The sequence below is a fragment of the Lagopus leucura genome, unplaced genomic scaffold (assembly GCF_019238085.1).
Source record: "Lagopus leucura isolate 7727_CA_CO unplaced genomic scaffold, USGS_WTPT01 Super-Scaffold_810, whole genome shotgun sequence".
Classification (NCBI taxonomy): domain Eukaryota; kingdom Metazoa; phylum Chordata; class Aves; order Galliformes; family Phasianidae; genus Lagopus; species Lagopus leucura.
In genome coordinates, this window is record NW_024962261.1 from 8,188 (window position 1) to 31,415 (window position 23,228).

The following is a 23,228-nucleotide window of genomic DNA, read 5'->3' on the forward strand; positions in this document are numbered from 1 at the left end:
ATGCCCACCAAACTCTTTTTAACAACATTAATCACCTCATGATACTGTAAAGTGTTGACCAGGAGACTAAGATTCAAGTTGCAGTGTTAGAAAGCAGGTTTTCTTGATCATCAGTGCTGGATAGTTGGGTGATATTCTCCTCCCATCATTATGTCAACATCACTGATCAAGATATTAGAGAGCATTACCTCCCTGTCTTCCATGTGCTTCCAGGAGGATCTGTTCCACAGTCTTCCCCATCACAGAGGTGAGACTGACAGGACAGTAGTTCCTGGGCTCATCCTTTTTACCCTTCTTAAGAATGGGTGTGATGCTGCCTTTTTCCAGTCAGAGGGCACCTCACCTGATTGCCACAGCTTTTCAAATATCATTGAGAATGGCTTGGCAATCACATCAGCCACTTCCCTCGGGACCCTGGGATGCATCTCATTGGGACCCGTAGACTTGTGGATGCTCAGGTTCCTCAGGTGGTCACAAACACGATCATCGCTCACAGTGGGAGGGACATACAAAAAATTCCTCTCCTACAAAGACAAACATTTGAGGGCTGTGCAGTGAGCAGTTGTTAGGGAAGACCGAGGCAAAAACATTGTTAAGCCTCAGCCTTCTTGTTTGTTGTTACCAGCCTGCCTGTGCCACTCACCAGGGGGTTGCACCCTCCTGGACTTTCCTTTTCTGACTGAGGTACCCATAGAAGCCTTTCTAGTTCTTCTTGGCATCCTTTGCCACATCTAGTTCAGATTGGACCTTGGCTTTCCTGACCCATCCCTACACAGCCAGAATCTTCCTTTTGATTTTCCAACAATACTTCCCTGTTTCCACTGCCTGTGCATGCCCTTCTTGCACTTCAGTTTGACCAGCAGGTCCCAGTTCAGCCACACCATTCTTGCCTCCCTTTTCTGACTTGCTACACCCAGGGATGGAGAACTCTTGTGCCCTGAGGAAAGCTTCCTTGAAGATCTACAAGCCCTGCTCTGCACCCCTACCTGTGTGGACAGTTTCCCAGGGTGCTCTGTTGATTAACTCCTCCAAGAGCTGGAATTTGGCTTTTCTAAAATTCGGCTTCCTTCAGCTGGGCTATTGGCCTCACCTTCAATCCAGGCATTTTGCCCCTAGGCTAGTCATTAGCAAGCCTGATTTTATCCCCTTCGCCCTTCAAATCTAGTTTAAAGCCTTATCGACAATCTCTCCCAACTCCTGGGCCAGAATTCTTTTTCCCCTTTGAGACAGGACCCTTCTTTCACCAGCAGGCCTGGTGCTGAATAAGCTGCCCCATGAAAGGAAAAATATTCCTTCTGTGTCACCAGCCTCTTAGCTGAGTAAGGTGGATGAAGTGGCTGGCTGACTTTGAAAATATGCAGAAAGTATCTTTTCTCCACTATGGCCTGTGTCCTATCTGTGGAGAAAGAAAAAAATAAATTTTCTTACCCACCCCTACAAACTAGCACCTCAGCTACTAGAAGTAAGCATCCCTCTGCTTGGCAGAGAGGGTACAGTATGTTCACAGCATGTGCCCTGGCCACTGCCCTCTGGAACCTCTTCGAGTGCCTGAAAGCCCTCTGGCAAAGAACCTTTTCCTAGCACCCAGCCTGACCCTCCCCTGATGCACTGCCATGCCATTCCCTCAGGTTGTGTCACTGTTAGCAGAGAGCAGCAGAGCTGCATTTCAGACTTGTTGTTTAATAAGACGTAGTACAACAGTGCAAAGAAAATTAACTTTGGTACAAAAAGCATGTGTATGCTGATATTTACATAGTAGAACAATACTGACAGTGTCCCAAAATCTGGCTTTAGAGCTTACGCTCTTTCACGGTGTACTGTGCAGAGAAAGGAAAAAAATGAAGTCACATTAATCTTCACCTCTGAAAAGGGTGGCAAATATAGAAACAAGCATATTTAGATGGCAGACTGTCTGGTGACCACCGATCTACCCAGGGAACAAACAGATAAAGTAGTATTTCCTTGTGGGTGTCCTTTCTGCAGTTATACTTTGACACTAACCTGGGCACCTGCCAAGTAAACAGAAATCACAATTCTTAGGGGAATCAGCAAAGCTGCGGGTATATTCATCCTCAAACATATTTCTTCCCTACTTCTCATCCTCAAATGAAGGAAACTGTACAGCAAAGAGGTTGTAGCTAGTTTTAGTTACACAACTGTAACTGGAATCCCGGTCTGAAACTTGTTCTACTGAAAGAGAATTGTTTGGTCTGAATTCCTGGTTCCATACCAGCATATTCAGTACCAGAACAATGACAAACAGTACATGCAGTCACTCTATTTGGCATTTTCACAGAATCACAGAGTCAGAGAACTCTGCCATTGGTCAGGGCTCCCACACACTTCGACCAGCGCCCCATCCAACCTGCTCTTGAACACCTCCAGGGATGGGACATCCAAAGCTTCTCTGGACTGCTGTGCCAGGGCCTCTGAACAAAAAAATTCCCTCCAGCCTAAATCTACCCTCTCTTAGTTGAACTATTCACCTTTGTCCTGTCACTATCAGACCATATAAAAAGCTGGTTTCCCACCTGCTTATGAGCTCCCTTTAAGTACTGGGGGGATGTAATAAGAACCCCCCAGAGCCTTCTCTTCTCCAGGATAAACAAGCCCAGGTCCCTCAAACTTTCTCCATAGAAGGGATGTTCCAATCCTGTGATTATCCCTGAGTCTGCACCCACTCCAACAGCTCTATAGCTTTCTTATGTTGGGAGCCCCAGGCCTTGATGCTTCCAAGTGCTCACAAGGCCAGAGCAGAAGGGGACAATAATTTCTCTTATCCTGCTGTCATCACTCTTTTATATGCAGCTTTGGATACTGTTGGCCTTCCCAGCTGCAAGCATACACTGCTACACATTAAGGTTTTCATCCACCACAACCCCCAAGTCCTTCTCTGCAGGGCTGCTCTGAAGGAGATCTACTTATGTTTAGGACTGCCCAAACCCAGGTGCAGCACCCTGTGTTTGGTATTGTTGAATCCTCCTTGGCTGCCATCCCTTCCTTCTGTTGTATCAACAGCACCACTCAGCTTGGTTGTTGCATGCAAACTCACTATGGGTGCACTTGATCCCACTGCCCAGGTCACTGCTAAGGACGTTAGAGAGCACCGTTATCAAGATTAGGGAACTTGATATCAAGAACGTGGCCCCACGCAGCCCAAAAAGCACTCATTCCACCTGCCAGTGTGAAAGCAATGGAATTCAAATTATATTATATGCTTGTCAAAATTACAAATACAAAAATCATAGAATCAGTCATAGAAGAGTCTGGGTTGAGAGGAACCACAACGATCATCCAGTTTCAACCCTCCTGCTATGTGCAGGTCGCCGACCACAAAGGAGCCATCATCTAAAATCTACCCCTGCAAGTTGTCACTGACTAGATGCCAAACATGCTGCCATTCAGGATTCATGCAAGGCATTGCTAAGGCTCTTTCTCAGCAGCGTAGAAGCAGGAGCAGAAGATATCTAGAGAAGAACGGCCAGCACAGAGCAGCAGGTCCCCTAGGATCGCAGCCTTCGAGTCAGCGACCGTGCACAAACCATGGCACCCTGACTGAGGATCGCCATCAGCAAGGTGCCCCGACGTCAGGCTGCAAGGGATCGCCGCGCTTCAGCTCCAGCTCCGGCCGCCGTCGGAGCCCGGCTGCCCGAACGCAGCCGCTCGAGCCAGAGAGCACGAGCGTGGTGCTCCACTGACCTCTAGCGCAGGCGATGCTGCAGGGCTTGGCACGAACCGCGCCGCGGAGCTGCGGGCCAGGCGTTATTCGCCTGGCAGCCTCAGAAACCGCGGTGCAGCCTTACCGAGCCAGCCGGCTCCGATCTTAGAGCCGCTCTGCCAGGTGACTGCAGAAATGCAACGGTGCTGGCCAAAACGCGCTTGGTTGGCGTGCGAGAATCCCGGCTCGGGCTTATCCAAGGAGGCTCGACGATCACAGCTTCCAGTCCTGCACTTCACACATAGTTCCAGGCAACAGCAAATTAGCTGCCCTTAACACAGATCGCGCTCCTTTCACCTCCTAGTAAGAAAACAACAGAACCCAACGCGCGCCAGCGCCCGGGACTCGTGCAAAACAATTGCTGAAGGGCGCTTCTCAGAAGCACAGAAGCACAAGCCGACTAGAAGATAACGGCTTGCGCGGCGCGGCGCGGCCCAGATCGGAGAAGTGCCGCTGCTGCCCACGCTTTGTGGCCGCCCAGGGCGGTAGCGCAGTCGCCGTCCGTGGAGGTGTTCAGAAAGCACGCGGATGTGGCACTGAGAAACGCGGGCAGTGGGCGCGGTTTGGGTGGGCTGGTGGTTGGACTCGGCGACCTTAGAGGTCTTTTCCGACCTTGACGAGTCTGCGATCTACGATTTGCACGGCGCATAGCGGCCGGGCGCAGCGCACCGGCACGGCTGCCGCAGCCCCGCGGCGAGGCTGAGCGGAGCTGTGCTGCAGCGAAGACGCTAGAGATCACTGCGACACCACAGAATGCCCGTCAGTGGAGGAAAAGGAGCGGGGCTTTTAACTGACAGCCGGCAGAACGCGCAGCAGAAGCACGTCCAAGTGGCACATAAAGCCAATGGCTTCCTGCTTAATAGCAGACGTAATGTAACGAGAAGAACCGGAGAAAAAATCCTCCCCTTTTAGTGCTGAGCGCCTCGTTTGTCAATAGCAGACTTCGAAAGTCAGGTGAATTCAAGTTCCCTTGCCTTCACAACTTTAGTTGTGAAAACGTCACTGACTTCAGGAAGAAGCCAAGAGAAATTAGAGGCACAAGTAGGTACCCATACCACTGAAAATCACGAAATGCTTTTGGACTCAGCTGAAGAGCGCAGAGGCAACAGCAGGAAACATTCAATCTGCTGCTAAACGAGGCACCATTTTCAGCCCTGTCCAAACGAATCTGCAAATTAATGCCCCGTGCCATCCCACAGTGTGGGATAATGACATCTGGCGTTGTGGTGGGTGGACCAACAGAAAACTCTGGTTATGATTTTGCACCGGAATCCGCACGACCAAAACTGAACAAAACTGAACCTCTCAGTGCTGTGCCACTTGGCCCAAAGAGAACTTTCAGAGATTTCCTTCCTGATGCGAGCCCTCAAATACCTGCAATCAACAAGGAGACGGCAGAAAGCTTGAGCCTGGAGCTCGGTCACTGCACGCCGTCGCAGCCGCCGCCGCCGCCGCGCGCTGCCCGTCACCCGGCCCTTCTCATCGCCGTCCGCGCCGAGGCTCTGCCCCGACCCCTCCCCGCTACTCGGTGAGCGCAACCCCTCGCCGCCGCGACGGCGCAGCCCCGGAGCCCCTCGGGAGCGCGCCGGGCGAGGGGCGCGGCGCTGGGCGCGAGACCGCTTCCTCCCCCGATTCCTCCCGGTTGAGCCGGGGCCGCGTCGCGCATTCTTCGCTTTACCCGGGAGCTCCGTGCCAGGCGCCCCGCGGGTAGAGCTTCATTTTTTAGAAAGATTCTTAATATATTTTCTTGTGGCTTAATTTGTTTTATGAACGGAGGGACCGAACGCGTGCCTCTGCGAGAGGGGCCGGAGCCGGGCCGCTACCGCCCGCAGAGGCGCGTCCCGCCGCCTCTGGCTCCGCGTCGACCGCCCGTGAGTGTTCCGGCCCGCGGCTCCCGTCCCGAGGCGACGGAGGAGCGGAACGGGCTTTCTGCTCTCGCGGCTCCGGCGGCGGCTCCCGGGGCGGGCGCTGCCCCGTGCGGTGCGGGCTCCCCGCGGGGACCCGGCGGCACCGCGCTGCGCGTCGCTCCGGGAAGGAGGGGGGCACCTCCGCCCCGCTGAGAAATTACCGGCGGCTCCGTCGTTTCTGTTTCCTCCGCAGGTCAGAGTCCCAGGCAGAAGCGGGCGTTTTCTGCCGTCGGCAGGGCGCGTTTCAGAGCACCGGGGCCAGGAGAAGGGAACTTTGGAACGGCCGCAGCGCTGGGACCAGACGGGTGAGCTGCGCGGCCTCTTGCTGCGGAGCACTGCGAGACTTTTGGGAAGTTCCCTGTGGTTTTCTTGTCGTGAAACCGACGCAGAAATTCATCATTTCGCTCTTTCGGCTGGGAGAGTTCCGTGTCCCCCGGACTCAGAGCATTTTCCAGTCGGTGCCTGATGCTCAGCTGAAAACACGGAGTCACCGTTCCCGGAGCTGTAGCACAGATTGGAGACGTGGCACCGATTAATGGGCACTGATTGAGGGACGGGCAGTGGTTATGGATGCTCAGAGAGCCCCTCGTGGCTCAGGACTGCCTGGTGTCCAGCAGCCCCAGTACCAGGGTGCTCTTGGGCATGGGCTGGCACTTGCCCAAGTGGCTCCAAAGTCTTCAGCCAGCACGTTGGTGAGGAACCTGACTGCTCTGTGGTACTGCATTTATTAGCACTTCTTTCAAGTTTTGATGGCACAGACCTGTTCTGAGGCCTGTTGTGCCTCAGATGTTGGTCAGTTATCTGCTCTGATAATCACTCAGGTCTCTGTGACCAGCGTGGCACTAGGAAGGTGTCACATGTGCAGGCGTCTCTCACCCACTCAGAATTCGTGGCAGCCTCCTGTTTGTGCACAGAGCTGCCTTAGGTATGGGTATAATGGGTGGGATCCAACAGGGACCTTCTTGGCATCCCTGCCTTTCCACAGCTATGTGTCAGTGCTCCAGCATGAGCAGATAGCTTCATCTGCGCCGTTCCCCCAGCACAGACCTCCGTTGGTGGAGACATACCTCCTTCTGGGGTTTCCTTTTCTCTTTCTTGCCTGCCTCACTGGAAAGCACGTGATGAATCATGCAGGGTAGCTGAGACTGAGCTGCTCAGGCTTTCTGAGCAGCCAGATACATGCTGCTGCCAGCAGCCCAGAGGTTTCTCCCTGGTGATACTCAGAGAGAGAACCCAACAGTCCCTGATGCCTGGCTCCTAGACAAACACGTGAGCTGAATGAAGTTTAATCTCTGCAAGAACCTGCTGAATGTAATGTGCTTTTATGGCTCACCTCCCTTTATTTGTAACCTGAAAGTATAGATCAAGGCTGGCAAAACAATGCTGTAATGCAAACTTGGATTAAAAGTTCTTAATGTTTAGGAAGTTATGTAATATAAGGTAATAAAAGCATTTTGGATTTATGCTCTGTCTGAGAGCTGCTTGTAAGAAGACTGAAAGGCAAAAGGGATTACACGGGTTGCTCTGAAAGCAATGTCTCCTGTACGTTTCAGTGGTAAATGCAGAGACACAAGGAGCACAGTAATGCTGAGCCACTTCTCAGCTACAAAACACTGTTTTTCAACATAGTCACCATCACTAATGCGTTTTTGCCAGAGATGAACAAGATCCTGCATGCAGTGCTTGTGGAAACCTGCCTCAGTGGAGGCAAGTCGTTTCCCAGGTGCTGTGATGGTGTCAGTGCTGAAACACCACCCAGCACCTCACTGTGCCAGCGTCCACCGATTGGTCTCCATAAACGTTGAGCCAGCATTGGTGAATGTCAGTGGGTGCCACTTTTCTGCAGGGAGGAATTCAGTTCCACACCTTAGCTTCATTTGCAGTGTCATGTTAGACCCACTTTGTCAGACTGCCCCTCTGCTGCCATCTGTCACAACAACATGCAGTGGGATACTGTGGGAAGGCTCAACCTCTACTGCCAAACCACCACCATCCGCCTCTGAGGTCACGGGCCAATATGATAAAGTAGGAGTCTCATCTTCAGTCATGTTTAAAAATGCTTCATTTTTAATTTCCACTATCCAGCTGTTGATTGGTGGCAGATCTTGGGCATGACAGAAAAGCAGCTGTTTCTTCCAGAAGTCAGAATCCTAGGCAGAAGGAAGTGTTTTCTGCCATCAGCAGGGCACTTTTGGGAATGCCAAGAGAAGGGAACTCCAGAGCAGCCCCTAGCAGTGAGAGCAACCCAGCAGCTGCACAGCCTCCTGCTGCAGAGCACTTTGGGGCCACTGCAGGTGCTCTGGGCTGTGCCAGGTGAGCAATGGAAGCAAGCTGGGCATACGAGAGGCCTGACTGACAGGGCGGTTGCAGTCTGCAAGATGCTGGGTGGTGATGCTTCTCATCCATGTTCCTTGAAGAGCTGGTGGGTGAGCAGGCGATGCAGTGTGAGAGCCCATATCTACCTGCATGAGAAGGGATGGAGGAAGCCAGCAGAGGCATGAGTGATTTTTCTTGGAAACTGGGCAAAGTTTTGCTTGAAAAAAGGCAGAGGATTGCAGCTTCTTGAGCCACAAGTGAATACAAGTGTGTGTGCCTTTCCTGGGAAGCAGCAGAAAAACTCCTAGAACTTCCTTTTATGATCTCCGTGCTGCTTAGAAGTAAGTTGACACCTTCTGCAAACTTCTGGCAGTTGCTTATTCTTGCTTTCTGGGCGTTCTTTAGCTAAAAACATACAGCAAGGCTCATGCAGGTGCTTTATTGGAGCTGTGCAACTGCAAACCCATAGATGTCCACTTGCAAACCCTGGGCCATACCTGCTGCCAGGCCTCCATGCCCACATGGCTCTGTGCCACGTGTGTGCCTTTAGCTGAGGCACAGTGTGCAGCAGCAGCTCCATTCTCATGCAGGCCTAAGGAAGGGATGCAGAAGAGAGTGAAGGAAGGGAATCAGGATGGAAAGTTGACTCGGTGGGCTTGTCTCGATAGAAAAGGAACTGATTCCATAATTTGTTAAGACTATGTACTAGAATAGTGTCTGAACACATGCAGGTTTTGAAGCTAAGTCTTACTTAAGCAGCGTATTTCACATCTGCTCTTTGATTTCCTTTTCTCTCTCAGTCCAGCCTGCAAAGCAAGATATTCACCACCAGTGGATGAAAAAGGATCCAAAGTTGAAAGCAAGGCAGCATTAAGCATTACGACATCTTTCACCAGGGGCTTTCTGTGTGCTTTTCAAGCACTCTGATAACTGGTATTAATAGCATAAAAACAAGCCATCTCAGAGATGCAGGCTGGGCTCAAGCCTCCACCAAGTAACTTAGCCAGAGGTCAGTCCAGCTTGCTCAGTGTCTGTAGTAATCAATGCAAGGGACTCAAAAGTGCCCTGGCAGGGCCTGGAGGCTGCTCTGTACACACTGCAGAAGGCAGCACTGAGCCAAAGAGGAAAGTCACACTCCAACAGATGGGCAGGTATTTGTTGCAGCTAAATTAGAAAATGAATGAGCACCCTTTTAAGCCATCACATTTCATCCAAACGTGTAAAATTAGTGGCTGCATCATTCCACAAATACCTTAGCACAGTACTTTTAAGTTGGGTTTACTGATTTCAAGATGTAGAACTCAGAACTGAAACGTAAGGTGGAAAAGTTCATCCTATGGTTAATTCCATCCAAATCAGGCCCCTGAATGCTAACTGCAAAAGCCTTTTGTTCTCAAAATGTGACAGGCGATCATTTAATAGTTTCTAGTTTCATTCTTAAGCATATAAAAAAGCATTTCCTCTCCAGATTTTACTCAACGTATTTCAAGCAGACTGCAGTGAATTCCAGTCCTTACAAAAGCCCTTACAAAAATTTCCATATAGAGTCACAGATGCAATTTTCTTTCAACTCCCCCATCGCTTATAAAGGTGTGTGTGATTAGAGATGTGCTTTCAACTGAAGATGAGGAATCTTTCATTGTTTTGATCATTTTTGTTTGATAAAATAAAAAAAAGAGGTAGAGGCAAAACCTGAAAGAATCTGAGACCAGAAGGATTAAGAAAATTTAATGTTTAATGTTTAACAGTTAGTGGCTATTGAAGATTTAACTCAGACTCTCTCATTTTGTTAGAAAGCTTAATGCTTCTGTGAGATTTGGCACCTCTTGCAAATAGAAAACAGATGTCCTTACACTGCTGAAAACCTGAAAGACAGCAGTTGTGGCCCATTGTGCTGGAGAACTGCTTTTTAGCATGATATGAACATATGCTAAGAGACACTGAAGAAAAGGAGAAGGTGAGTTTGAAGATATTAGGGAGTAAAAGCAACTTACACACATGCTTACTTCTGGAGTTGTGGCCAACTCCATTTACTTCAAGCTTCAGGGGTAAGCAGACTCCTTTCATCATGACTTCCCTGCTTTTTTAAGTGCAAACAAGAAATACACATCCATTTGCCTGAAAGAGTTCCCAATCCACAGAGATAAAGCACAGATTTGTTGACTTAGTGACAGGTTTAAATATCTATTTACCTCCACTGTAACACCTGTCTCAAATATGAAGCACATAATCTGAAATCCAGAGACATCACAGGCTGATTAATAGTATGCAGAATGCCTTCTGAATAATGTCATGTTTCTTTCTTTTCCTTCTCTAATATTTCCAAGATGATATGCTGTCTTTTGGCAATGATCAAAATACATCACTGCTGATACTGTTACTGTTGGGAAGCAAACTAATAAATACGAGTAATTAATAAGTGAAAATGTCTTCTCTGGGTATGGCATTCTTTCCTGCCACATTTTCAGGACATTTGTGGGTACATAAACATATTCTTATTTCTGATGGCTTGGTTAGCTCTAGGACTTGGGGCCATTTGCTGCAGGCAGCAGAACCCTCATTTCCTGACACTCCGAGCAAAGAGCTCTGCAGAACTGGCTTGTTCTCCTTCACTTCATTGAAACAGCAAGTACAGATCCCCATTGTAGCCAGTGCCCTCAGTTTGAGTTGAGAGATTTTTCTGTTGGAACACTGACCGTGAACGGGCTGATTACACACATAGATCTGCAGCAGCATGTTATCTCTAATGCTTCTCTCTCTCTTTCATTCATTCCCTCCTTCCCTCCTCCCCTCCCTCCCCCCTCCCCTCCCCTCCCTCCCCTCCTCTCCTACATGTAACTGCAGGCATCCATATCCCAAATAGGTGATAACACTGACCTTGTTGCATCTTCCTCGCTTCAAGCTCTGAGAATTCTGGATGCACATCAGGTTTTCACTGAAATCCTGCACGTGTCAAGCAGTCTCCACCAGGCCACATGCATCTGCACTTGAGAAAACATTGTCTTTCTTCCTCAGGGAGCAGGTATAATGTTGCTGGGTAAAGTGAAGGGCAGGCAGTATCTGATAGGGGTAATAAAAAGACCTATGTGTTACTACGTGTACTGCTATGCAAACAAGAATAAACATGGAAGCGAAGTCTGTCATCCTACAAAAGCCTACAAAAGTTGTAGAGTTATTTAAGGGCTTATGCCAATAAATATGGTGGGTGAAAAAGGATTCATTGAGTTTTACCCAGCTTCAGCAGCACCAAACACGGATCAAAGATAATTTCACAACACAGGGCGTGAGCAGTGGAATGCTGCAATATCTCAGCTTTTTGCTGCTTCCATCTAAACTGTTGTTGTTAAGGTACATACTGTCTGAACAACATTCTAAAGGAAAATAAAGAGTCCCTGGCCGTTCAGTGATACCTCTGTGTCTCAGCTCTGATCCTTGTACCATTTTGTTATCCTACACTAAGCACACTTTGATAAAATGGACAGCATTTCATCAAACAAGGATATGACTTCTTATTCTGTCAGAAGGTGAAAGTCATACAATCACAGAATCACTTGAGTTGAAAGGGACCCTTAAGGGTCATCTAGTCCAACTCCACTGCAATCAACACCTACAGATCCACCAGGTTGCTCAGGTTCTGGTCCAGCTTAACCTTGAATGCCTGCAAGGATGAGGCATACACCACACACCTGGGAACCTGTGCCAGAGCCTCACCACCCTCACTGTAAAAACTTCTTCCTTCTGTTCAAAGTAATGTCCCCTCCTTTTGTTTGAAACCATTTCCCCATGTCTTGTCACAACAGCCCCTGCAAAGAGTCAGTCCCCTTCTTTCCTGCAGCCTTCCCTCACATACTGAAAGGTGCAATGCCAAAGCTCCAAGTGTTTTGTGAGAGCTGCTTATGGGTCAGGATTATCCAGGAAAGTGGATGAAAACTTGCCTCATTTCTGGATGCTGAACAGCCCTCTCCACATCTTGGACAGCCCAGAGACAAAGGCTCTTCCAGGAAAAAGCGCACAAGAAACCTGTAGGCTCAGTGCTAAAGCACAGAACACAGTATTTAACTGACATGCAGTTCTCCAGTTAGATAACAAAATAATTTTTTGGATCTAGCACCAACTTCCTTCATTTTTCTAGTTTGATGACTGACTTTCTAGGTAATTAAGGCAGAATCATTGGGAAAATCAGATACCAAAGGGATTAAAGAGCATTTATGTTCAATGTTTATTGAACAGTTAACTCAGGCTCTGATTATACTGGAAAGCCGAGTGCTGCAGGACAGAAAAAAAATAATTGTCTTTTTGTTGTTGAATCTCCTGAACATGGAAGAATTCAGGTCTTGGGATTTGTTATCTTCTGCTATGCAGTGGGACTTTACAAATCAACCACAATAGACTCTGATTCATCTTTTTACTGCTGGATTTCACATTCCTCTCTCAGACACCTGAAAAGATCATTCTTAATCATAAAGCAAACTGACTTTTACTCAGACACCCAAGGTAAAAGTGGAATGTTAACCATTTGCTTTCTTTCAGAACTGTCCTGTTGACTGGGTTTCTGACCTCATATTCAATTTGCACTTAGCTGAATTTCTTTGATTCCTTCCCACACCCTTACACAGTGCTTTCTCTGGTCATTTTTAAGGCACTGCATGTCTTCAGCAGCATGTTACTGCCAGCCCCGCTTTTGCTTTCTCTAGTGTGCAAATAAACAAGGTGGAGAGGGTTGCTGACTGTAGAAGGCACTGGGGAGGCTGAAGAAGAGCATGGAGAAGCAATTCAAGAGGGAAAAGCCTTCCTGCTGAAGGAACTGGTTAGACATCCAGGAGAAGCTGGGAAAAGGAATCAATGGACTTGTGAATTTGGGATGTCTAGCGGCAAGAAACAATATTTGATGATCACAAGGAGATATCTGAATCCAAGTCAGATATTCATTGCCTTGACTGCATTGGGACATTCTGTATTAACACAAATCCTAAAAAACTTAAGGAGTTGTCAGAGGACCATGACCAATGGCAGCTCAAAGCTCAGACCCAGAGCAAAGACCCAGAGGTATCAATAGAGCAACAGCCAGAAACAAACCTAGACATGTGGAAGAAAGTCTCTTACATTCCAGCAGATGCCCTTCCCATGCATCTGCAGAAAGGTGGTCATCCACTTCCCAGCAGCACGCACACACACTCCTTTGGCTTTGCGGATGGTCTCCTTGATGGCCATCATGAAGTCGACGGTGCGTTCGAGGGGGAAGTTTCTGCACACGATCTGCAGAGAAATGAGAACAAGAGAGTCACACACACAGTCACACACACACACAGACACACATCGTGGAGTCAGCCCCTTGCCCTGCGTGCCTGAAGGCCAGGCACAGCTCAGAGCTTCCTGCTGCTTGCTGAGAAAAGTGGTCTCAGGGTGACAGCTCCTTTTGGAAATGGTGTGCAAGGCTGGGAGCAGCATAGGGTCATGCAGAAGCCTACGCACAGATATCCCACCACCCCTTTTTGGGTCCACTTACCATGGCCGTTTTGGACGTGGTCTGGAGATGAGAGACAGTGCTGCAGGCATGCAGTCCCTCACAGAGGCTCCTGATGTTTCTTGTCTCACTGACACTGTTGGCTGCTTTGGCTGGAAAGAGCACAGGGAGAAAAGGGAAGTCATGCTTCTGGAAATGGAAATGCTTTCCACGGGGGAGAGACAGACGACAGGGTGGAGACAAGAAGAGAGCTTTGCACGGTGCCTCTCCCTGCTGTACACAGGGCCCAGCCCGTGAGGCTCTGGCTGTGCTACAGAGGAGGGCAGAGGGCTGGTGCACACCTGCTCTGCTCACCTTGGATTCGGAGAAGGGAGCTCAGACAAGTGACAGCCAACTGGTGGGATGCAGGCATGGGGTCACATGTCAGAAGCGCCAGCAATCCCACCAAGGAGCCAAAGTACTCGCAGGCATCTGCTCTCTGCAGGGGGGAGAGGCAGGAACAAAGCTGTAGACAGCCCCAGCTCTCCCCAGCTTCTCCCACCTGTGCCTTCCCACACCATGCCACAGCATGCACAGCTGGGCGAAGCTCGCCTTGCAGCTCAGGGGCACTGGGGAGGGAGCAGGGGCATGCGGTGGGACTCTTTACTCACTTGAAGCTCTTCACAAGCATCCAGAAGCTGGGAGCAGGTCTGCAGTGCCCTCTTGCGCTCCCACACGTTCTCTGATACCATTGATCCCTGCAGGATCTGGGGTAGAGCATCTGTCTCAATGAGGACATCTTTGCTTTCCCTTCCTGCCACCCCTCTCCCTTTCCCAGCACTTTCCCTCAAGGTCTGCCGTGTTGCTCCATGTGGCCTCCCACCTCACTGAGCACTGGCACTGCTGCCCCGCTCTCTGCAGTCACTCCTGCCTCCCTCCTAACCCATTTTCCTTGGCTGTAGCCTGCCAGGGGCTGGCTCCTGCTTTCCCCCTGCAGGGCCCATTTCTCTGCCCATTTCTGGCACGTCAGCAGGAGATTTCTCCCCCCTCTGATCATCCTCACAGTCCCCAGATCTCTGCCCCCATTACTGACAGGCACCATGCTTTCTCCCTTGCCCCACACATACTCACATGCACTATGTTCTGGAAGAAGCCACCCCTGGGCTCTGTCTCAAGCAGGATGGCCATGAGCCGGCCCAGAGCTTTCAGTGACCTTTGCTGAAGCTGGAAGCAGAAAAGGGGAGTGACGTGTAGCACCACAGCTGCTGCCAGAGCAGAGGTTGTGTGTGCTGAGGTAGAGTTTGACCGAGAAGTGGCCGGGAAAGTTACGGCAGGTTACCTGCAGGTACTGCGCTGCTTGCTGTGACTTCCTGATCTTCAGCATCATCTTCGCTGAAGGATGTGTCACGATGTTCTTGCAGCACAGGACCAACATCTCTCGCATGTCCTTGCTTTCAAAAGTGGGCTTCAGCTTGCTGAGAGGAGGAAAACAGAAAGAGAAATCAGAAAGGGCCTTTACCAGTGCTCTCCAGACTGGTTCAGACAACACATGAGTTTCTCCTAATTGACAGCTACAAAGTCAATACCCCCAGCTCATGCTGCTGAGCACTGTTTTCAGTTCCAGCAGCTCCCACCTCCTCCCCAGCAGCAGTGAACCACCTCCCATTCTGAAGGGAAGAAGACCCCAGCCCTCCCTTCTCTTTCCTGCCAGGGGACAGGAGCACCAGGGCCTTTCTCCCTGCCCAGAACCTCAGCTTTGCCAGGCACATCAGCCCAGCTGCCTCTCCTGTAAATGTGGCTCCTCCCCCCTGCCCCCTCCAGGCCCTCAGAAGCTACCCAAAAACGGGGACCACCATCCTGCCTTGCAACCTCAGTCCTTACCTCAACTGCTCCAGGGCCAGAACCACCTTGAGGGGCACTGGGGAGACAGGGATGCCCAAGCAATATTTCTTCAGCAGGTCCTGCAAGTCCAGAGAGACACTATCAAAGTGGGCAAGGGGCACACAAGAGCTGTTCCACCCAGCCCCAAGACAGGCACAACTGCCACACACCAGCCCCATCACTTTCCCATGGAAACACTGCAGGATGCAGCATCTCGACAGCTGGTGCACCTAGCCCGCTGCCCAGCTGCTGCCTGCCAGCACCCAAAGTCCTCACCAGCTGGAGACGTGTGGCTGCTGGAGACCTGTATGCACCCAGGGAAGCGAGCCTCGTGGCACAGGCCAGAACTCCGCTGCAGACAGCCTTGTCTCTAGGCACTCACCATCAGGATCTCCAGAAGCTTTGCCTTCAGGGAGGGGTTAAAGGATGCAGTATCCCCCACAGCATGGAAGGCAGAGCTGCAGTCAGTGATGCTCTGCACCAGGTTGTTCTGCAAGTCCTGAGGAGCAAGAGAGAAGAACAGTCTTTGAAATGCGGGACGGGACAAGGGCTGCAAGGGAGACACGTGGGGACAACGCTAAGGGAAGGGCTTGGATCATCCTCTGGGCACAAACCATTCCCCGAGGGACCTTTGGAAAGGGAAGGCCCATCTCAGCATCCCCCCATGTGGAAGGGCTGCAGCTGGGCTCTCAAACACCCTGGCACGCTTTGAGCTCTCACCTGGCAGCTGCAGCTGTAGAGCATCAGGGTGTTGCCCACGATGTCTACCTCCAGCGAGCAGCTGTTCCTTGGCGGCACGCAGTGCCAAGCTGCCGTGGGCGAGCATGAGAGCACCACGTGTGGCATGAGCTCTTGTGCTGTCCAGCTCCATCTGTGTGGGAAGAAATGCCTTGAGACACTCGCTCAGCGGCCCCAGTGCCCCGCAATGCACCTGGGATCTCAAGGCAGGAGCTGTAGGGAAAATAAGGCAGAAGAATGCCAAGATGGAAACCCGTAACGCTTTACCTTCTTGCTGCTGGAAATCCTCACCTTGCGGCCTTTGCACAGCCTGGACGAAAACATGGTGAGCGTGGCCAGGACTGTTTGGAAGTTATTCTCAGCAGCATGGCTGAGAAGTGTGATCATTCCCTGCACAAAAGAACAAGGGGCAGTTGGCACAGGCCTGAAACTACAGGTCCTCTCCTGAGGAAAATGGCAGCAGTGAGGATATGGAAAGACCCGGAGCAGGGCCAGGAGAAGCCCTCTGCCCCAGAGCAGGAGCTGGAGGAGAGGAGAGCTCACCTGGGCCTCACATGGCTCCTCCGCGTTTGCTTCCTCCAGGTGCTGCAGCAGCTTCTCCTGGATGTGGAAGACTCTCTTACAGGCTTCCTGCACTGTCCCCAGAGCCTTGTACAGGAAGGACTGCAAGGGAAGAGAAGAAAGAAGCTGAGATGTGGCAGCAGCTTAACATGCTGGTGGAGGGCCAGGTGGGAAGGACCCACGCTCCCTGGGAGTCGCCGAGAGCAGCTCCAGGGCTGAGCTTTAGCCATTCCTGGGCAGATTGCAGGGAAAGGCCCTCTGGGGGGCACAGACTGGGGAAGCAGCATCAGCATCCCACAGCAGAGCACCAGCCGCAGCCCCAGCCCCAGTTGGACACCTGCAGCTGCATGGCTGGGTAGAGCCGGGGGGAACTCACCTTTTCTGCAGAGCTGCTGGCAGAGCTACTCAGCCACAGCTGAGGGCCTCGATCCACACCTCATCGTCTATGGTGTCCAGCGATGCCCTGAGGAACTGTTGGAGAACAGGAGAAGACAATGTTCCCTTGCCCTATGCCTTTTCCCTCACTCCCAAGTTGCTGCAGCCCTCTAGGGAGAGGGCTTCTCTGCACCGCGCCTCCCAGCAATGCTGTACCTTTAACAGGCGGCGCTCCCACTCTGCAGTGTCTGGGAAGCTCTCATCTTTCCCTGCGCATCAACAGAAAGAAAAAGACCCTTACTTGGGATCAAGGCACAGAAGAAGAGCTGCTATAAGCCTGTCTTGGCCTGGACACTTGACACTGCCAAGCTGGGACCCGCACCCCCTGCACAATGACCTGTCCCTCCCCACAAACTCTGTCCCCACAGAAACACAGAACTAAGTGCTCCAAGACTGCTGTCTGAGGGGACGTGAAGGACCCATCCGTGTCCTGGAATGGGCAGATCCCTGGGGGAACATGTCCCCAAGCCTCAGTGCCATCTCCTGGAATGGAGACAGAGCAGCACTAAGCTGCAGGAAATGCTTCCCCTCTGCCACTCTGCAGAGCTGCATTTTCACTCCCCCCCTTCCCTGCCTCCGCCTCTTCCTCCCCACCAGCACTTTACCTTTAAGACACTGCAGCAGCAGGGGGATCTCGGCAGCCCACGTGGCCCCCACAGCTCTGTGGAACCTGCTGTGGAGGTTTTTCATCAGCAGTAAGGCAGCGGTTTGGAGTTTGCTGCCTGCAACAGGGCTTCCTGGAACCACCTGAGCAAGAGCAAGGAGAAGCAGGGTCACTTCTGCAGCAAAAGCAGCAGCTTCCCCCCGGGCTGGAAGCAGCTTGGCTCTTCCCAGACAGGCAAGGAGCAGCCAACAGCTTTGCCCATGGCCATGCTGCTTCCTCGTGGGGGTTCGTGGCATTGGCTTCTGGAGCATCTACTCACCAGCAAGCATGCCAGCAGTATGTGGGGAGTCATTCGTGGGCCTGTGAGGAGAAAAAAGTGCTGAGTAAGACTCGCAGACACTGCGTGCCCAGCCACGCGCACCTCCACTGTCCCTTCTGGGTGCTAGCACAGGTCAGCAAAGTTCACTGGTTGAGTTTCTGCTCCTACCTTGAAACATGGAGCTGACGAAATGGGGATCCAGCTCCTCCATCCGCCGTCCTGTCAGATCCTCTCTATTGGCCAGGGCTTGGACACAGTGGGAGACCGGGATCAGCATGCCGGTGTACTGGGCTGGCACCAGAAACAACAGCAGCCACGGCCACAGCAGGTGTAGGGAACGAGACAGTTGAGCATGTCAGCATTCCTGCCCCCGCTCAGAGATGAAGAGACTCTGGAAATTTCCCTGAGTCTTGTGTGCTTCAGAGCACACTGGAGGAGAGACCTGGGGTGGTGGGATGAGGAACACGTGGTGCGAAGGCAAGGAGCAGCAGGGCAGAGTGTGACTTAATTTGGACATCCCTCTGACAGAGACGTCCAGTGACACCAAGACTCCATGCAGAGCTCCTGGAGAGCTCCTTCTTCTTGAGCTTCCTGGGCAGAAAGGTCACCAGCTGCCTGCACAACAATGATGTTGAAACCTGGTTATGCTCAGTTCTCAGGAGCCTCTCAGGAGTGGCCCCAGCGGTGCTTCTGTGCCACCCTCTGAGCAGCACAGGTCTTCCAAAAGAAGATGCTGCCCATTGCCCTTACCCTTCATTCTGTGGCGCGGCTGAACTCCCTGAAGATGTGCCCCAGCACATCCCAGGCTGAGCAGCTCCAGGTGTTGGAACTGAGCAGGTCCTTGGTGAAATATAGAACAGCCGTCCTCACCTGCCAGGGGTCAATTGTGGGTGTGATTTTTCTGGTCAAAGGCAAAGGGAAGCCACCTGCTCATCAGGGCAGCCCTTTGGGCATGAGCAGAGACAATAAGAGCAGAGGGGAAGCCTTGGCTCCTGAGGTGCGGGCCAGGCCTCAGCACCAGGCTGTGCACTTTCCAAGCACGGCACACGGTTCTGCCCGCTCCGCTCTGCCTGCTCTCCCCACAGGAGCCATTGCAACCGTGTGGTCAATGCCCCAGCACCTCTCTCATCACCCCAGCCCTGCCCCTGTTGGCAGCAGCATCATCACCCCAACATCACCCCTTTCTTTTCCCAAACCAGCTCACCCGGATCCTGGGGTCGCTGCATAGATGCCCTCAGCCTCCTGACACCTCTAACAGCCGGGAAAGGGGCCTCTCCCCTCTTCGCATGATCTGCATTGAGCTGGGGGATGCAGGGCTGCAGTCCCTCCTCCCTCGCTGCCGAGACTCTGACTGTGGCCCTCTCCTTCCTCTCTGCAGCTCCACAGTGCGTCCCAGGGGGCCTCGGGACAGCCCTTGCACCTCGCCCTCATGCTGACTATCACAGGCTCCCTTTTCTCTCACTCTCTTTAAAAAAAAATAATTGTTATTCTTTTTTTTTTGTTTTAATTTTGTTTCTTCAGTTGTGAAACAGTGGCTGGATGGAGTGAAGTCCAGATTGCCCTCTGGAACCCAATGCCCCATGGAGAAAGAGCAGATCATTGAGAACCTTCATGAGCTGCTCTTCTCCGTGCTGAGAAACAATTGATGCTGTCCTTAGCCCAAAAACCTCCAAGAAGCTAAGAGAAGCTTTTACGACTGGATGATTACAGTCATTTCCTGTCCATTCTGGGACCCTGGAATAATAAATGTGCACAGCTCAATTACATTTTATGCATAAATGTAAGCAATCAACACAGTTTAATAACTTTTCTAAGACTGAGGGGATTTTCACTATTTTTGGAAAGAATCCATACTTACACACTCATTATGCATGGAGATGTGCTGCCAGAGCTGCATAATCAGCACAGAGTAGGAAAGCAGAATTCATGGATCTGAATACAGGTGTGCAATGCCATGAAACAAATGGCTGCACGATACAGAACAGGATCTCTAACAGTATTCCACCTTTCTGGAATGGCTGCTGTTCCCATATACTGTGATGTGAGTTATTTCAAACTGCACATCCTACCTGACACCTCTGTGTGAGCACCAGTCCAGTGCTGAAAGAAAACAGTGAACATTTTGGGTAGGGCTTGGCTTGCAATGTATACTTTCTACATGTGAGCTCACCTTCCGTTATGGTCTGCAGAGACGTAACCTCAACAGCTGGAGCCTGAAGAGTAGCTCAGCTCATCCTGTATCTGGAAAGCTAATTATCTCACAGACCCGTGGACTGCACTGCTTGTGTAGGCAAATTGATGCAGTGGAATAAAGGAAACTGCTGAACAGAATTTGAAACTCTACTGCACTGCCTTTTGTGACTTGGTGTTATCATTATGTTTGTTTGGTAAAGGGGAGCTGTATCCTTAGGAAGCCTTGACCTAGAGCAGTGTGAAATGTGTAATACCCAGAGGCTCACTGGATCTCATCAGAACAACACCTCATGCTACAGAATGATGTGAATGTCCAGCTGAATCTAGCCCCACAGCTTTCTCTGGAGGAATGCAACTGATGCTAGAAGGCAAAAAGCCTTCTTTCCAACCAAAGCATTCCTCTTCTATTTTACAGACCAGATTTTGTTCTGTTTTACTATTTAAGAAATACTGGAGACTCATTGTCTCAGCATATGCCAGCAAGATTTTATCACACTACTGTGATAGTTACTGTGTAACAACCCTTAGCTTGTCTCTTGTTTATGCTAGTTGTAAGCAATGCCAGCAGTCTGGAAAGACCTTGACAATTTTAGAGATTATAATGAGAGCTCTGTGACTGCCTTTGTGCTGGAAAATCATTACAAATTCCCTTCCCCAGGAACACTTGTTTATCAGCTGTAATGAACCATCCTCTTCTTCTTTCTTGCTCCAAGATCTCTCTGGTGTGCAGTGCTATTAAAGACATGGTCTGAAAGCATGACCCACATTAACCACCAATAGTTCTGGTGTGCCCAAAGAAGCTAGATAAAAGAGTGGTGACTGCTGGCTGCTTGACATTGTTTCACAGTGTCTGGTGAAGACTTGCGCTGTCATCAAAGTGGAAACACCTCTATAGGACAGCAGATGGCAGTGAAAAACCTGTCTGAGAGTAGTGCCATCTCCAGGCGTGCCTCTAGAATCAAATCGGTGCGGCTGGTTAATTCCAGGTCTTCAAAAACCACGGGGAGCAGGGAGAAGGGAAGCATGTTTGGAATAAGATTTGGAAGGTTTATCTTAAATACTTCTTTTTTAAACTCCTGATTTGACTGTGTAAGACCTGCCAGAATTTTTCCTAACCTATTTCTTTTTCTTCTCAAGAAACTACTTTCTTGAAGTATGAAAGAAATCCCAAATATTTGGTTTCTAACACAATTAACACAATACAGCAAGTGAATGTAGAGAATGATTCACTAATTCTTCTACCAACACTGATAGACTTGTGAGAACAAGGAAAGGTTACTAAATAACTTACCAGCCTAGAAAATTGAAAATAACACAGCATAACAGAAAAACTTGTGAAGCTGAGTAGCCCAATGGTTTGGCTTCATAACTTCTAGACCACTGTAATATATCTTACTGTCTTCTATCAAGCAGACTGAATAAAGACAAGGATAACATAGTTTACGTGTGTCTCTTACTTCACTTGTGCTCTCTTATCCTTTACTCTTCGAACAGATGCTTGTCTCCATGTCGGCTTTGGGTTTCCAAACTGCAGTTCTCTCACTTATGCTTGTCCTTTGGCTCAAATTTAGGACCTCTGCTGATATATTTTCCTTTTCTACCCTTTTCTATATAGGTACAGAGAAAAAAAAAGAAAAAGAAAAAAAGAAAAAAAAAATCTAACCCTAAAAAACCTGCAGCCCAAATCATGGGATAAAATAAGGATGTGAGGAAGGCACACTCATATTCACTGTGAAGTCAGGAAGGAAAATTGAGCATTTAAGAACTGAACGTATGCAATTATCCACAAGTTTCATTTTCATGAAATAAAGTCAGCATTGTCTTTCTCTGAAATCTTGTGGTTATTATGTGAAATGCACAAAGGGCTGAACAGCACAGCAGTGGCTAAACAGTCTGAGTGTAGACTGCCCAGCACAATGCAGTCAGACATAACTGCAAATGTTCTTTTCTTTCCTTGCTCAATCTGTGTCTGCAAGACAGCATCTTTGTATTGCTCGTCAGCGTTTCTTTCCACAGGTCTGAGTTCTAGCACCATACCACTAGCTCACCTTAATTTCAGGGAAAGAGAATCGTTTTTATCTGAGCCTTTCTACAGACTTTGCAAGGAGAGGAATTAACGAGGAAAGACAAATTCCTTGGCACCCTGTAAGTGATGTTGCCTTTCTCTTGAACAAGAAAGCAATGGATTTTTTAACAGACACAGCAAACACTCAGAAGTGACTGATTGACTGGTATTAGGTATGAATGCCTGCCTGAAGTTTAGTGAGAATGAAAGCAGACAGAAACAGCAGAGGGACATAACCAAGAGCTAAAACTTCCTGGGCCCTAGTAATGATGCCCTTATACATGTCACCTTGTTTTCCTGCAAGAGCAAATCTTTCAGAAGTGGGCTTCAGTAATGCAGTAGGTGATGGGATAGCAGGAGCTAGATGTCAACAGGAGGATATAAAAATCCTGAGAAGCAACAGGATCAGGATGCTGAGTCCTATTCAGCTCAGTGGAACAAATCCTTTTCATTCTGTATGTCCAAGAAAGACCAGAAAGATTGGGGGAAAAAAAAAAAAAAAGACCCAATTTCCCTTTTACAACAGAGCCTTTAAGTAATAAGAAAGTGAGCGAAAGAAGAAATGTCTGGCTCCTCAGGAAACTATTTAAAAAAAAAAATTCTGTCTCACATAGAGTCTCCTTATGTGCCATTTCGCACATAGACACACCAGAACACTGACACAGAATGTCAGGTAAAGGTCAAATAGTGGGGTTACCTGTAAAAGGATGTCACAGAAAGTACGGAAAAGGCAGTCAAATCTGACACTGCTGAATGGAACCAAAAAAATATTGAGCGTTTTTGAAAAATTGGTGTCACAAAAAAGCACTCATTATTAACTTCTTCCTATCCACTTATCGAGGTTTGTTATCCTCTTAAAACACAAACTGAAGATGATCTGTTTCCATATGTGTAGCTCATGGATAACCCGGGGTGTCATTCAGTGGAGACTGGTGTACAGTGAGCAGGACAGTCTGCGTGGCAGTTTTGTTCAGGGTGTCTGGAGGGAAGAAGAGTGCAAGTACGAATAGGCAGTGCATACCTTCTGGTTGACAGATCTTTTCCACAT

The 23,228-nt window shown here is 49.7% G+C and overlaps 1 pseudogene; it reads right to left on the bottom strand.

Moving 5' to 3' along the window:
- Positions 1-5,819: 5,819 nt before the first annotated feature.
- Positions 5,820-23,228, bottom strand: LOC122177046 (annotated as a pseudogene).